Source organism: Nipponia nippon, unplaced genomic scaffold, assembly GCF_047370975.1.
Source record: "Nipponia nippon isolate SJK-2023a ecotype South Korea unplaced genomic scaffold, ASM4737097v1 scaffold_1, whole genome shotgun sequence".
In the NCBI taxonomy this organism is placed as follows: domain Eukaryota; kingdom Metazoa; phylum Chordata; class Aves; order Pelecaniformes; family Threskiornithidae; genus Nipponia; species Nipponia nippon.
Window position 1 is genome coordinate 47458799 of NW_028262290.1, and position 17496 is coordinate 47476294.

Genomic DNA, 17496 nt, shown 5'->3' on the forward strand with positions numbered 1-17496 from the left:
GGTTTCACCCCTATTATCTTCTCCAAGTTCCACTGCTCATGGTGAGTCAGCATGGTCTAAAAGGCTGAGTGCGAAGAGCCAGAAATGAGACATTTTTCCAGTAGGAAAAGTACATAAGCAGGATGTCCTTTCCAGATGCTGAGTTAGGGAATTTCATTTGCTTAGCTAAATTCCCCTTGCAGTTTCTGGTAGGTGCAAAATTTTTCTTTATGTTCTGTCATAAACTCCTCTTCTGTTGTGCACTGCTGCATACTTACCTCCAGCTCCAGGTTGCATTTCAATGGTAAGCAGAGTCATATTTGCTTCTGTTTCTTTATGTTTGTAAATGCTTTGGAGTCCTTCTCCATAACAGGTGCTGCATAAAGTGTAAACTATATTTTAGTATTATGAACACCATCACTTGCAGGGGAAGTTCTAAATATATTTCACTCTTGTTGTAGTCTATCAAATTAATGTAATGATGAACGTTAAGGCTTTTTATAAATCAACTGAAGGATGCAAATATTTTTTTTCTCCAAATCATATACAATTTAATAAAGCTAAATGCAGAGATAGTCCACAAAGCTCCATCTTAGTCCCTCTAAGATCTCTCTCTAAGAGTTTTGTTGCTCTTCTTTTTCTTACAAAAGTACTAAAAGACAGGCAGCAGTAGTAGGTTTACAGTGTGGCCAGGTAGATGGCAGAAAGTCACCTCTGGAATTCTCCAGTACGGTCCTCAAGGGTGAAGAGCTGGGGTTGGAGTTTTGTTTGTTGGTTTTTTTTTTTTTTTTGTAAATTGGGTGTATTCAATTCTATATGATTTGGAGAAAAAAACCTCATCACCGGCTGGCTCATCACCTCATCACTCAGGCCAGCTGAGGATGCAGGAGCGTGTGTTTGCGCTCTACTGATTTTCCTGTTCTGCCAAATCTGTAAGCAAGTAGGAGTGACCCTCTTGCTAGAGATTGTTAGGGATTGTACAGATCTTAGAGATGGCGGAGATTATACTCAAGGTAGCGAATGGCCCCAGAGTGTTTGAGAGAGCAACGTAATAGCTATGCTGTCCACCTGAATCTCAACTCTACGTTGTTTGCTTGGGCCACATTTTTTACAGCTGAACTTGATGCAAGTAAGGGATAGGGTTGGTTTATGACAGTAAGGGGCCAAAGAAAGCTTGAAGACCTGTGTTGGACAATAGGAAGAAGGCTGCTAGGACTCAGGATGAATGAAAAATCTGTATTCTGAACAAAACAGGCCAGGGGCTGTTCTCCAGTCCCAGAGCCACATAGAATGGCACAGCTTGCATCTGCACACCTGGGTTCTCTCTGCTCTCTTGTCCATCCAGGACAGCATGGCTGTACCCAGGAATGGCCTCTGGCTCATGACGCCACTTCAGCTGCGCTGGGGAACTGCCTGGGAGAGCACTCGCTGGCATTGCCCTCATGCCAGAGAGCAATGAAACAATATGGACAGGAGCGGGTAGTGCTTGAGCCAACAGCCTGGCTCTGATTTAATTACCATTACAGACGCAGGTGAAGTGCTACTGTGGAGACCTCCTTGGTCTCTGCACAGTGGCAGTGCATGGTGTAGCTTAGTGAAACTAATGGTATCCGTGGGTAAGATGGTCAGAGTTCTTGGTTATGGGGTAGACTACGGAAGCAGCAAACCTCTGGCAAGACTTGAGGGAAGAGTGATAATGGCACCATGGTGCACTGCTGCTTTTATCCCTCCTGGCCCAAAGCAGTAAAACGGCAGCTGCCCAGCTGTGCAGCAGGTCAGTGTGCTACACAAGTGCTTGTCATCCTTGAAATCTGTCAGCTTTTTCATATGCTGGTGAGAACATCCACCCTATACTTGCCTGTTCCTCGATATCGGCCCCCCCAGTACAGGAAAGACAGCATCAAATTGGAGTAAGTTCAGCGGAGGCCACCAGGATAGTTGGGGCTGGAGCACTTGCCCTGTGAGGAGAGGCTGCGGGATCAGTGCTTGTTCAGCCTGGAGATGAGACAGCTTTAGGGGCACCTAACAGCAGCCCTCCTGTACCTATGGGGAAGTGATCAAGAAGATGGAGCTGGTCTCTTTATAACGGTGCATGGTGAGAAGACAATAGACAACAGGCACAAGTTGAAAGTATGACATCTTCACACTGATATAAGGAGAAAAATTTCCCCAGGAACGCCGTGAAGCAGTGCCATGGGCTGCCCAGGGAGGTTGTGCAGTCACCATCCTTGGAGCTTTTCAAGACCTGACCAGAGAAATCCCCAAGCACCTGATCTGAGCTCATGGCTGAGCCTGGTTGAAGAAGAAGGTTGGACTAGAGACCTGCTGAGGTCCCTTCTGACCTGAATTATCCCGTGATCCTATAGAAAACTTCTTCCTGGCAGAAGCAGTAATACAAATGCGGCAATAACTACGGCTAAACAGACTGCCACATCATGTTTACGAAAAACATTTTCCAGGATCAGGAAGGTTTCAGAATAATTTTCTTTCTAAAATCCCTTTTTGTGACTTGTCTAAACTTTCTAAAAAAAAAAAAGTTCTTCTACGGGATGAAATGGAAACTGTTAGGAAATTGGTTTGCATAGAAAGAGGGGGCAGTTAGAAGAAAATCAAGCATCGGGTGCTCAGCAGGTACTAATTGGGTGGTTAGTTGTGAAGAAACTGCTTCCCCCAGGTACTGGGATAAGGCAGCACAGAAATGACTTGAAATATGGATGTGACCCAATACCTCCCTTTTAATTCAATCTTTTTCCAGCCCATCGCTGGAATTTACACAACGTTTTATTGACTATGATATCAGAAGCTATCAATTTGCTGCAGCCTCATAAAAATAAAATAGTGATACAGAAGAGAAACTGCTGTGTCAGACACACTTCAGCTATTCCCAGCTTTCCTCGACCCCTTCGTCTACCCTCTCATCATAAACATCACTATTCCGTTTGCCTCTTGCTTCTCCTAACCGTTAAAACAGGGAAACAAAAACATAGCCCAGAAGCTGTTAACACAAGACCCAGAAATGTGTCAAATATTCGATGTCTGAAATATTTGTTGGCATCAACTAGTAGGAAGGAACAAACAAGCAAGCAAACAGCATAAAACCAGGTGTGTCTGTGGGTAAGAGAGAGATAAAAGCAGGGCTATATATTTAAAATGGAGCAAGAGTGTTGTATCATACCATGATTGCTGTGGTAATTACCCATTTTAACGCATATTAGTGCAAACAGCTGTGCAAAATTCATATAAATGGTGGAACATAAGTAACACTCTTTAATTAAAAAAATTACAAGTTTTTTTTTTGAAGGAGTTAAATGTATTTTGCTCATCATGCTCGGTCCCTTATGACATGAATATCTTGAAAGGAACAGTAACAGGGGTGCACAGTAACCATTTAGCTCTTGGTTTAATTCCACATGTATTAAAAATACCTTGGTTTGGTGAATTCAACAGTACGTTTTGGAACAATACCTTTGTTTTGGCCCTGAAAATCATAGACCTTCTGCAATACCGGTGCTGTTTACCATACTTTATGCATGGTCGCATGTCAAAGACAGAGCATTTAACAAAAAAATAAAATAGCTTGGGTTTGGGGGAGTTCTAATGTTTCTGTTCTGACTGTGCAAAATGGCTCTGGTAAAATATATTTAATAGCAGGAGATGCAGGTATCTAGACCAAAACTATGGCCCTGGGTGACTGAAAGCCATGAGGAACCACAACTCATTGTTTCCATAAAGAGACAACAATGTTTAGGACAAAACATAAGATGAGATCCTAAAGGTGTATTTTAGGGTCTGTGCCTAATAACAACTCAAGCGGAAGCTCCAGAGCATGGAGCCCCTGTTAATCTCATCACTCAAACACTGGGGCTTGCAAACTTCCCCAGGAAGTTTCAAGTCCTTCAGTGCATGCATTTGCTGATGAGAATTGCTCCCTTAAGTATATGCCCAAAGAGATAAACTTTATGCTGTATGCCAACTTTATGATGTGATAAAAGTTTGTGTTTGAGGTACCTTACTGATTATCTATTAGGTGGAAGAAAAAGAATAAAACAACCAATTAAACAGTAGCTCTCGTATCTGTATCTTAGCTAACCTGATAATTGAAAAATGGCCCCCATTTTTCCTTCCCCCACCCATTTCCATGTAGCATTTCAAGAACTCTGTCCAAGAATATCACTATATGAAAAAAAATCATCTCAAAATTATTAAAATCTCTGTGGGAATTCATGATTAATTTTAAGGCCTGGCAGATTAAAATACATTATTATATACACTCTAGTGCATCCTTTCAGATATTTTCAGAATCTGATTTTGCTCTCTTGATACACACCAATGATTCTACATGTATCTAGTAGATTGCAAGGAATAGATTAGCATTAAAGAGGCAGTATTGTGTTGTTAGGTTGTTATGTGTAACTTGTGCTCATACATTAAGAAAAATGTAGCTGGCATTCCCTTGGACATGACCAGACCCCTTAAAAAAAGGAGACAATTATTAATAGTTGGTTGTAATGCATTTGTAGAGCACTTCTGAAATTTTGACCTTTAGTACATTAACTGGCTGTTTTTATCCAGCTCCCAGGCAGAGTAAGATCTACAGTAGCCTGCTTAGGAAATGGAAATAATGGGCTTATTAGAGGGACTTGTTAAACCTTCAATTCCTGAACATTCTGTCTTTAGCTCTGGACCTAGCTTTTCGCTCTAAACAGCAAAATCAACAGAACTCCATGTCAAAAAGACAGAAAAAATATGGTTTTTATTTGGGACAGACTGACCAAATTAATCATTACTGCAAAGTCATTCATTCACAGTTTAGCTTTATAAATGTTAAAGTTCTAGCTTCAGCTCCAGCAGCTGAGTCCTGTTGTGTTTCTGACTAGAAGACTGAGGACCCACCTAGTATCAGTTTTCCACCATTCAGAAATATCTTTGTCCTCTATCCTGACAAGGTAAGTAGATAGAGCTCCTTAAGTCTTTTTTATTAAGGCATGTTTTCTCGTGTAATTCTAATCTTTGACACTCTTTCATGTTCCACCTACAGGTTGGTATTAACCTGTCTGAATTGTAGGCACATAAACAGGACAAAGGACTCTGATGGCAATATGACTGACATAACCAAACCCCTCTGTCATTGCACAGTCTCCTGTTTACATGCTCAGAGACCACACCGGGTACAGGACCAGACTGGAGTTCATGCTCAGTTGACCAGTCATCATGATTCCCATCTTTTTCACTGCCACTGTTATAAAGATGTCCCCTTTCTTTCAAGTATTTTCCCCCAGATACTGCACATGCAGCTGTACAGAAATTATACTGTTTGTTTGTGCCCATTGTCCTAGCAATCAGACCCTCCTGCAGCAGAGATCTCTCCAGTTCATTATTTAACATGGCCCCAAATGTCATGTCATCTGCAAACTTTATCGTAATGATTTTATGTTTTCTTCCATGTCACTGATAATGTTAAATGATATACAGCCAAGAACCAATCCCTGCAGAACCCCACTAGCAACAAACATGGTCAGTGGTGATTGGTGCTTATAATTACATTTTGAGACATATCATTGAACCAGTTTTAATGCATTTAACGTGTGCCACATCGGTTTTGTATTGCTGTAGTGTGTTAATCAAAATACTTTGGAGTATCAGGTCAAATACTTTACAAAAATTGAAGTTTACTGCATCAATATAATTATCAACTTAATTAACATTCTTATAAAAAATGATAGAAAGTTAGTTTTACAAGAACTGTTTTCTATAAAATCATGTTAATTATCACTAATTACACTACATTATGTATTCATCAAATCGTCTGCCAATGATCCTATTTCAAAACTCTGGACTCACATCCAACTAAGAGGCCTGGAGCTAATAGGATCATAGTATTTATTCTTTTTTAAACACTAGCACAACACTGCCTTTCTGTTCCTCCTCTGCAACATCTGGATTGTTTAAAAAAATACAGAATACCAATGTTAACCATCTAAAGAGATCCTTGGCAAGCTCTAAATAAAACATCTGATGATTTTAAACATCTGACCTTTGTAATGGCTGCCTACCATCAGCCTTACATACTATTGGGAATGCTAGGAAATAGTTCAGCAGCAATTTCATATTGTATGAATACAGATCTACCTTTTTCCCCAAACGAAAAAGAAAGAGATTTCTTGAATGCTTCCATTCTTTTATATTATAAATGTTTATTCTAACATTTCCATCTTCTTCTTGAAAGACGTCCTTCAGTTTGGACCCTTTTTATTCTTCAAAGTCCAAAAAGATCCTTCTTTTATTTTTATTTTAACTCCTCTATCTGTAAATTTCCTCTTCATGTCCACTAGCTTTATTATTCCATTTTCTGTATTTCCCTGCTTTTAATGTATGTTCATTGCTATTGGCATCTCATTTTTTTAACTTTTTCTTTTTGTTTTGATGTTTATAGCTGTTTACATTTCCATGCTTTCATAGCTCATACAGCCTTTCTTCTGGACTTATGTGAATTTGGTGAGGTAACTATTTCTCAAACGGTTTATAGTGATTCATATTTTTGTGCTTAAATTACATGGCTCAGATATTTTAGGCTGTGTAAAATACACCTTTTCTAAAGCACCAGATAGATGTATTGGGGGTTCAGGTTGTGTTCTGTTTTCAAATAACAGCCAATTTACAATCCTGAGCAGTTGTCAGATTTTATTTCAGACATAAATTTCTCTTCTTCTGTTAGATGAGTTTCAGCATAACTTTCACCATGTTGGATACAACTGGCACGAGGTTTTTATTTTTTTGGAAGTTATGAAGTTGTCATCCATGCTTTTAAAAAATTCCAAGGACATTTCAGTTCTGCCAGCCAGATACTTCCTGCACATGTCAATCAGATTGACGTCTGTTCCTCTAAGATAGCCTATCTCTCCTTACATCTTATATATAGAAAGATGTTTAGAGGGCTGGCCATCCTGTTCCCTTCTGTGATTTGGTAGCCCAGAGTAGTTGTCAGGTGTCACTTCAGCTTGTTCCTCATCTACTATACCTTTGATCATAAGTATTTGAGATCATTTCCTTTAGAGCTGCCAATGACTCAGAAGCAAGTGCTGGTGTAGTTGATGCAGAGTGCTTTTCTTTCTATTCCTTTGAGTGTTTTTCTTTCTATTCTTTTGCTCATCTGGTTCTTCCTAAAAAAAAAAAAAAAAAAGAAAAAAATCTTAGCATACCAGGCATGAAGTTCTTTCTATTTCATAATAACCACTAGGTCAAATAAAAGAGCTATTTGCTAAGAGGACTGGGATTTAAAATCACGGCTTCTGTTGCTATTGATTCACAGAAACATTTTCTACATAGCTTTACTTATAGACTCAGGACTTTCCCAAACCAGGGTGACTGTCCAACATGTGCTTTGGTCTCATTGCACACAAGTAACAGCAAAGTGCAAGACAATGCAGCATCAGGCTAAAGTGAGGGTAAATTATACACAGAGTTATTTTCAAAGGTGGCTCCCTCTCTGAGTGCCTCAGTCCCTGGTATCTGAGCAGCATGAGGGTATCTGCACTGTCAGAGGCACTGTACATCCCATTCCCACTGTAACTTACTAAGATCTCTGAAATGCAAACTCTTGGGCTGGACTTCATTCCCTCCTCTCAACCTTAGGTGTTCTCAAGGTGGAAGTCAAACACAGCCATGTGAACTCCACCTCCAATCCCTACTCATGAACCGAAACTAGAGACTGTTTTTACTACTGTGGCTGTTTTCCTCCATACACTTCAATGCACCTGCTTCTGTGAAACAGAAATGGCGGTAATAGCAGTTGTGGAGATATAATACTGTAAGGGCCCTGACATCCAAAGGGATGAGTACTGTAGAAGTATGATTATGGGACGTGCTCCTGCGGCTCCAGTGGTACCTTCTGAAAAATGTATAATATTGCCCGCTGTGAGGGTCAGGAGTGCTGATGACACTTAGCATCTTGCAGGAACTGACCTATTGTCACCCATTAAATTTTTTTTTTGCTTTCCATTACCTTGGAGATAAGTTATGTCTCCTAGTGCAGCTCTGAAGAAAATCTCTCCCTCCTCTGCCTTTCTAATTGCCTGAACCTTGGAGTTCAGTTGAGTAGCCCCAGCGCTTTGGATGATCCCTACAGCTAAGCAGATAGAAGGGGCAGGGCAGCTTTATATTCTGTCACCCTCCCATAATGACCAGGTTGACTGTGTGGGCAAAGGGAGGCAAATAACCTACACCTCTTCAATCAGAGAAATAATGTATGTATCTCTAAATAAGGGTTGGAGAAGCTACTCTGCAAGGCATCAGACCTTGGGTTAGAACAAATTTGTGACACTCACTCGCTACCCAGATCCGAGACTTGCATCCTTACTACCGTTGTTAAATGAAGACAGAACAGCAGGTTGATGGGCTGATGTGGTATCCTGCACCACAGGGCTCATGTCCTCACCAGCAATCACAGGAGAACTAAAGAGCCAGGAAAAACAACAAAATGGTAGGGCAGTGATACAAAGTTAGTCTAGACACGGGAAAGAAAACAGAATAAAATCAAAAAACAGATGTAGCGGTCACTTCTTGAGATGCGTCTGAAGGTTTGCTTTTGAGCTATACTGCAAATTAACTGAAAAGTTCTTTTCTTTCTTTTTCTTTTCTTGGTTATGTGGGTCAGAGACTGAAGAAACATATGCAAGAAAGTAAGAGGGAAAGCTGAATGTAATCAGTCACAAAATGGAAATGAAGATTTATAAGAGAATCACATGAGAATCTGCCAATAATGCTTACAATCACTTTGATTTATAAAAAAGTAATTCTGTCATTGGTGTCTATTTTATTGCCCTTGAAATATTTTGAAGAATTTTTTTTTTCTTTTTTATTAAAAATACCCTTCAAGAACTCAAACAGTTTGCAGTCTGGATTCTTTCCTCCACAATAAAAATGGCTGAGATTTTTTTCTGTGTAGAAAAACCCAAATCAACATACTGCACCATCTGTCTGGTACATCTCCAGGCCTCTCTCCACTTCAGACAGACCTCCTCTTCCTGCCAAACATGTGAGACCTTATCTTCTCCACCAACCCGTCCATGCCTGGGTGGGAGGTACCATTATTTTGTGCTCCTGTTTTGCACCAAAATTGAACCCCAGTTTCATCTGCCAGGTGGGAAGAAAGAAGTTTGAATATACAGCATCTGCAGTGACTCAATAGGTGCATTTAGTGCTTAGCAGCTTAAATATCTCCACAAGGAGTTTCATCCTGGGTACTTATCTGTCAGTGACCCAAATGGACTAGAGAGGAGGGATTTGGGCATGGAGGAGGTCAGGGTGTGGAAGTTATAGTACTCGTGTCAGGAGGTGATCAGAAAACTGATGCTGTGCACTTTCCTGCTCCTCAGTGAACTGATTCACTTTGAATGGTTCATTTATTTATGTGACCATCTAGGGGGAAAAAGTCTTTAATTGCAGGCTCCATAATGTGTTCTTCACATTAAATTCCAAAGTGCTGATTTCAGTTGATTCTGTTTAGAGGTCCATATAGTTTCGTTGGTGAGCTGTGCTCATTCTTTAACTCTCTTGGTTTTGGTGACATTATATTCTTTATAACAACATAAAACACATTTGGAAGGCAGCTAAATATTATTAACCCCTTTGTACAGAGTAAAAAGAAGATATAACACTAAAAAAAGTAAAGTAAATGTAGGGATAAAGTATAACTAAATATAGGAATGAGAAGTGAATTCTGTATTTTGGAGTAGAGATCACCTTCTTAAGCGCTAGTGTTCATGGAGGAAGATCCATATTTTGGCAAAGGTTTCCTTCTCTTTCCTGAGTCAAACTTGGATGCAGCACGCAAGACTTGTTTCTCAGAGGTGATCTGTGATTAGTTGTGTTGAAATTCATCCCATAAGAGCTTGAATATCCAGCAACTGTGCAGTGCTGTTTCCTCATACCTCTTCCCACCCTTCAGCAAGTTTTTCTTCTGGCCCCCAAAGACATTATCTTTCCATGTCTTTCCACTGCTCATGTAGCTGTTCTTACAATAACCAGGAACAACCGTGCAAAAAGGCCATCTAAATACTTACTGTCTTTTGCTGCAGCCAGAGATCAGTCTCTAAAGTGCAGAGAGACCTCCATGAGGACTAAAAAGCAAAGATCAGTCTTGGAAGGTCAGCTTTTCCCACCATTAGAGATTAGTTCTTCAGGAAACAAAGACCTGCCAAAGATTGTTCTGACACAAGGGTGTTTATTAATGACCAAACTTGCTCACATCTCTTTTCCAGAAACCCAAATATTGTACATGACACGTGACCCATCTTCTAGGTTGTGAACTACACTTAACCCTCTTTCAGAGGTGCTAAACTCAAGGGTGACAGAAAAAAAAAGTAAGGTGATCCTGCCGTGAAACTCAAGATTTTAAAAGCATAATAACTGTACTTTTTAGATAGTCAGAAGTTAGTGAACCATTGAAAGTGACCCAGTTCATTGAGCGGAGCTGAACAGATGGAATTCCAGCCTCGCCATGCTTGGGTGACTCTCTGAACAATAAAAAATCTTCCTTCAAAGCCATCTCCACCAAGCTTAATGCCTCACGCATGTAACATTTGGGGATGTTCTGGTCACTTCTCAGTTCAGCTCACCACATTTTGGGGTAGAGCAGGTGACAGACTCTTAGCATTGGGCTATTGCTTGGGGTTTTTCATTAGGGCTTTTAAAACTTCTGCTCTCTTGTTTCAGACTTTAAAAAAAAAAAAGAATCCTATAGTATGGTCTTTGTTTGTTGGAAAATGTCTCATCAGACTCTAGCCCCTGAAATGCAATGGCTATTTTTCCTTTTTTCATTTGACTTGCCTACCACCAAATGCTGACAAAACATATTCACTACATTTTTGTGATTTACAGCAAGCCGCTTGCTCAGCAGCTCTGAGGGACATGGTGGCACTGTGGCCGCCGGACAGAAACCACCAGCACCACTTGTGAGCTGGCTGCTACAGCAGGGAGATGAGAGGGAAGATAAAGTAATTATGAGGAAAGTAAGAATAAATATAGTCAGAAAGCTGACATCACTTCCTATAGGACAAGAGCAGAGAAAGATGATGGATGGAAGGCTTTGGGTAAGGTATTGATTTGCTAAATCAGAGCTGAGCATGGCAGAGACCTCCTCTTGAAGTTGTAGTTTTGCAAGTTCTCCTAAGAGCAAACTGTCCAGGGCTCTGATGCTCATGGACTGACAGCATAAAGCAAGCTTGGGCGAGGCGGGCTTCAAGCTAAGTGCAGGAAGGTGTGCACAGAAATACTGTAGGACTTTAATTTTCCCGCATGCCTGAATACCTTGGAAAACTAGTTCTATTTCAGATTCATTTTGAAGTGCCTGTAGCAAGCTCTCCACTTCTCTTGGTTAGAAAAGTTTTAGGGTCTCAGCGTTTGTTTGTTTCTTTTGTAGTAAACTGGGAGTTTATTGATTAGATATGGCTTGGGAAAAGAAGGACCTGTACTAGTACATCAAAGGGTGAGTACAAAAAAACAGCACGCCGAAGCCGTGCAACCTGGATCATATTGGATCAGATAGCTGTGGCACAGATAGGGAAGTACTCATCCACTGTACAAGGCAAAGGCATCATCTGAAATAGTGAGGTGATTAAAAGCCAAAAAAAGGAGCATGGTCTGGGCAGGTGCAGAGAAGAGCTGGGAGGCTGGTCAGGGGAATGAAGATCCTTTTGTATGTGAGACCAGAAGGTATTCATTTCTGTAAAAAACAAAGGTTCTGAAGAGATATTTTCCCTCTGGCTGTGTGCGTCCACAAGGCAGGAAAAAAGATAATCATGGGGATGAAGCAGGGCCGTTTAATCTAAAGGACTGTGTATGCAGAAGTACACATGGGTATAGGCTGGTTAGGAGGGTTTCTAGCCAACTAGAAGGGGGCTCTGAACCACTGAAGAAAGCTCACTGCCTTCCTCCTAAACTGGGGCAAGCAAGACCAAGTAGAGCTCAGTGGGTATATCTGGCACGGTTTCATACAAGGAGGGGCTCCAGTCCTTGAATAAAGGTGCCCATACCTGTAGCAAGTACTCGGTATTTCTCCTAATGGAGACACCAAAAAAGACAAAATCTTCCCTCTTTTCCAGGTTGGTGTGATGGCCCACTCGAGAGGCAATGCAGACCAGGTTTTGATACCACCTTTGCTGTAGCCGTTCAGCAGATGAAGGGCTGTTATTCAAATGCTTTTCACCTGCACTTTGTTCACTGACTTTTCTTTAAGAACAGGTCCCTGAAGTCTGTCTCTGTGGTAACGGGAGACAGTAGAGGTATCTGTAATCTAATTAACCCCAGTACCAATAACAGTTGCTAATAACCTTAACTAGGTCCTTGGCATGTGGGCAAGTTCCTGTCTTTCTGGAAAGGTTTTAATCAGCTTGTACAAGTTTGTCCTTCTCCGGTTCCACTTCACATGTACAACAGTTAGGTTACAGATAGCTCTGCTGCATGCAAACAGCTGCAGCCAGATCTGTAACAGCACTGTTCATCACACAGCCTTGGTCAGCAGCCCCTCCTCGGACAGGCACCCAGTGCTGAGTCATGAGCACATCTGCTCTTTTTTGGGGAGTTGGCAGAGATACCTGCTGTATTACCTCCTGGCTGAACCAAGACAGGAAATTAAATGCAATGAACTTATTGATCATCAGAAATAGTAATTCACAGGAGAGGAGTTCTCCTCTGGTAGCTGTCAGCTCAAGACTATAAAACACTGGAGGATGTTCCAGTGGCTGGGTGAGGTTTATATCCATCCCCTGAACTCACCAAGTACTCCTGTTTGGGGTACTCTGGGATTTATAAACGCTAGGTGAGCCACACCGTAACCCTGTGGTAGGCAAGGATCATACAGATTTGCTACCACACACTGCTCCATGGCAAAGCTGAGGGTAACATGGCCAGATGGGATGCTGGGGTAGCCTGACTACTGCCTCACAGCCGCATTTTCTGTCCTGTCTGAACCGGGACACTTGACAACAGGCTATCCTGGCTACGCTGCTCCACAAAGACCCTGAACTTTGCAGCAGGCACCCTGCAGTCCGGGGGGCAGCCATCATCTGCCCACCACCATCGGCACAGCTGGGGTTCAACTCACTGGCTCATAACCCCTTGGATGTGCTTTCCTTGCAGGACAGAGGGCAGGGGAGGCATTGCTGACTGCCCCTGTCCAGAGAGCCTTCCCCTCTTGGTAGGCTGCAAATTCTTTTCTGGAGGCAAATAATCTTTGCTAAGCCTCTGCCCCAGCCATAGTGGCATCCATTTAACTGATAGAGAGATGCAAAAAGCAATCATCTTGTTTGATCCAGCGGGAAGCTGGACAAGGAGAAACTATCCCCAGTATATTAATGCCTGGCATGAGCCTAGTAAGTGTTATAATTAGGTGGCATTAATTAGAGCTGGAAAAGACTGTCATGTTTTATACTAAGCTTTTGGTTAAAAGATAGAAGCAGAATACTTTTCTTGAAAAAATTCCATGTATATTTTCTTGTTTTACTAGTAGGGATTTTTAATCAGTTGAATGAACTTGTATGTACTAGTTAACTTTGCTGGAGTTTAGTGGTTGTATTTAAAGCAGATTTTATCCTAGAATGATATTAATTTGATAGGATCCCTGATCTGTAAAACCATTGGTTATCTTGGTCTCTCCTGATAAGAAAAAAAAGTGCCGAGGGTTTCCAGTTGGTGAGCACATTTGGGCAGAATCTTTCACACGTCACAAATTGCAGATGGGAGGCAGTGATCTCGAACATGCAGTCACATTGCGTGACCATCTGACACCTTCCATTTAGAAAAATAATACTTTCCTCACAGCATACGCTCCCTGCTGCAACCAGCACCAAAAATTATGCCTGGGAGAGCTGTTCCTCCTAGACTAAGGTCTTAAATATTTCTTAGGCTGCTTTTAAAAGATTCATGCAGCAGCACCACCTCACTCACATCCTGCTAAACCAGAGAAAATACTGAAATTCTTCCCCAGACAGTGTTAATCACAAAATAGCTGAAAAGAACAAAAGGGGGAAAAAGACAGCAGGAAAATTATATACTCACACTAGCGAGGTGAACAATGGAAAGCTCTTGTTGTATGTATAATTCAAACATGCCCACGTAAAACACCACATGGAGTTATTTCCTATCGCTACCAGTTTCTCAGCTGCATAAAATCCCACAACGGTGGGGAAGTTCAGCTTTCAAGCGCCCTGGTTTTGTGCATAATTCCTTTTGACAATGTGGTGTACTGACGCTCATTCATTTGAAATAGCAATGACCATTTCAGGGTGTCCTTTGCTATATATTGAGGTGTCAGTAGTGATAAAAAAAAAATCTTTACTGTTTAAGGACAAAGCCATGTGAATTTAAAGGCTGACATCTCGCACTAGCCTATTGTGTCCTCTTTGTTACTATGTCTCAGTAAATACCAAGAATAAAAATTAACCAACACTCATTCTTTCTACCCAAATTACAAGACTGACTAGGAACACATTTTTTAACCCATGATATTATCAGCAGTAGGGTGGTGTGACCTGAAACAGGAGGCAGCTTCTGCTGTCCTACCTGACCCTACCAAGTGTAGCTATCTTAAAGACTGGGCCATGTTTTCCCATTCGTCTGCCGAGCAGATGTGCCCCAGCAGCCACATCAACCAAGCACGTAATTTCTGCAGAGTGCCTTCCTCCCCACATCACACCAGCACCAGTTCAGGTCTGCCATCCCGTATTTCTGTTCAATCTCTGTGTGCCCAAGTGCCATTGATATCCATGAAAAAGAGGTGCCCATGTAGCTGTTAAAATGTGGGTGTCTTCCTAGAGAGTGGGGCACTGATTGGTTGTTGTACTGGTGAAATTTAGCAAATTGATGGCAGGGCAAACATCTCTTCCCACTTTACGCAGGGATATACCCCTCTGGCTGCCCTGAGTGTGACATGAGCTGCGGCACAGCCCTGCAAGTCTCTCACACCCACCCCGGAGGGCTAAGTCAGGCCCCAGGGCATGTCTCCTCCCAACACCCTAGCAGGGACTCTCCCAGCCTCCAGGAGTTTTAATGACAGTTTTGTCTCGCTGCAGATTTCTGGCCGTCAGGGCTGGCCTGAGCCCACCAAGCAGCGTTACAAACACCCATCATGCAGAAATAGCAATTAGTGTCTGCCACCATGGGCCAAGTTTGAATTCACGGACCAGAGAAGAAAGGCTCTATCTTCTCTCCTGTCTTCTGGCACAGCCTTTCAATGCCCCGAGCCCTGAACCAGCTCTTTGAGAGATGAACTTCTCCAAGCTCTCTTCTTGTACTTTCCAGCCCAGGCCTCCATAGACCTCCTTCTTGTTACAGCATCCTCTCCTGCGAGGTCCCCCTTGCTAAGCAGGTGTGATGCTGCAGCTGTGTGAAAACTTTGTGCTGCTTTCACAAGGCACATGTGACATCTGGGCACGGTGTTACCCCCTGCCTCACTCCTGGCTGAGGATGGTGAGCTCCCTCCCTGGCAAAGCGGTGTGTGCTGCACCTCTAGCGCTGAGGTTACATATGGTGTGTAGGTGGTATGTCTGCACCGGGACCTCCATGCTAGGGAAGCAGCGTGCAGTGAAGCTGGGAGGACAGGGAAGCACTGGTTCTTGACAGACAGCCAGGATCCAAGTGAGGGAGATGTGCAGCTGCTTAACTACTCCTCTAGCCCCTGCTGTGGACATGCACACCACCGTGGCTGGTGCCAGCGTGTCTCTGTGCATCCTCACAGGTGGGTTTCACATGTGTGGTGTCTGGCTAGACAGAGGCCCCTTCCACCAACAGCCATGCTATATATGCTGCTGCTTCTTAGCCCCACAATTAGCTCCTCCATCTACATACACGTTCACAGGACTTCCTCATCCAGCCTTCTCATAGAGCAGGGCTTGCAGGTTTAGGGTGTTACAGGACTGGTCCACTTTGGGCACCAAGACAAAATTTCTGTCCTTGGAGCCAAAAGTATCAGATCCTGATGTATCTCCCTCCTGGGAATATTTAAGCAGATTATGGACTTCAACGTTTTGTTTTAACAGTTTATAGGCACCTATTTAGATCACCACAGCCCATGACTGTTGCCTAGTGAGGATTACAGGCCTCGGGTTTAGGTCCCAAAAGCAAAGATCAAGTGGTGGTCCTAATGCTCATCAGAGAAAAAAAAAAAGACCTACTGACTTCCCAGAATGAGCTCTCCTTCTCCCTGGTGGTACCAGGGGGGAGCCTGGGGGGACTCAGAATGAGAGCCAAGTCCTCCCTGTGGCTCAGGACAGCCTATGTTATTTTGGGGCAGATGGTTGGATACCCAAACCCCAGACTTTTCCCCCTTGACTCTCACTTTTCTGATCTATTAGCTTAAAAGTTGTGACCTGCTGCATATATCTCATTCTTGTGCCTGCCAGGAGTCATCGCCGTGTCTGGATCAGTAAGGCTGAGCCAACTGGTGAACTTGTCTTATTATCTTCTTGCCGAAAACTTACAAGCGTTACTTATTCTTGGATACTTGTAGTATTTATGCTTTTCCTACCCAGAAGATTAGCTCAGGCATAGCAGAGCTCAGAACACAAACCCATCTTTTGGCACTAACTTAGCCTGGGCTGGCTGTCATTTTACAGTAGCTGCACAAAAAGAGTAACTAGCAACAGCACTTACAAATCATAGACTATATTGTATTGGTTTAGCTCATATTGTTTGCTTTAAATTTATATTGTGCTTTAAATGCCAGCCATTAAAATTATTAGGGCAAGGTTTGCCCTCAGTTTACAGCCCCTCTCCCCAGCAGCTCATAAGAGAAGCTGCTGCACAGTTGTCCTCATCTCTCTTTAGTTGAGCAGTAGAAGTCGGAGAGAGTGTCCAGAGAGTCATAACACAGCCTGGAGCTCTTTCACTTCCAGGTAAGATTTCCATTTGGAAATCCAGGTACAGAACTAGGCAAAGTGCATTAGAAAGCTGCGTTTCATTTTATCCACCTATTCACCACCCTGTCCCCCACCCTAAATCTGTGATGCCTGTCTGGGTGTAGTGATGCAAAAGGGAATAAGGGACTAAAAAGCCCCACCTTGCCTTTGGCAATAGGTTATTTTAAGTTGCCATCTAAGCCTAAGAAAGATCATTAATTTTTCTAGGGGAGTACTTTATTAATATATTCTTTTTGACTGTTATTATCCTCTCTCATGTGTTGCTTTGCATTTTTCTAGTCTGTCCTCACATTTCCTGTAAAACATAGTTCTTAAATAGCTTCAGCCGTGCATACAGAACTTTCTGTGGATGTTCTTAATCTGTAGCAGAGAAACGAATGCAGCCGTAAGCACAGAGATGCCAGTGACACTTCTTCAGGGCCTTTAAACTGGTGAATATGACCTTATTTTGTCTTGTGACAAATCCCAGTGATGAAATGTCAGCAGTGTTTACATAGAAGTCTCCCTATCACAGACAGTGAAGAATTCACCCTTTCCAGCACTGCTGTCAGAACAGAACAGAGTTGCTGTGTTCTTCTGCGAGGATCGGGAAATGGAAACAGGC

The 17496-nt window shown here is 42.4% G+C and overlaps 1 protein-coding gene across 24 annotated transcripts in view; it reads left to right on the forward strand.

Annotated features, from left to right (window-relative positions):
* The first annotated feature begins 4740 nt into the window (after nucleotides 1-4740).
* The window catches only part of KLHL14 (kelch like family member 14), a 136579-nt gene continuing 123823 nt past the window's right edge, over nucleotides 4741-17496 (forward strand). For 22 of the 24 annotated variants that reach the window (XR_015703958.1, XR_015703959.1, XR_015703950.1 and 19 more), the window contains exon 1: nucleotides 4759-4925. The gene's annotated coding sequence lies outside the window, so the exon portion shown is untranslated. Of the gene's footprint in view, nucleotides 4926-17496 lie in introns of all 24 variants that reach the window. The other 2 variants (XM_087754175.1, XR_015703968.1) reach the window with 2 other exon arrangements.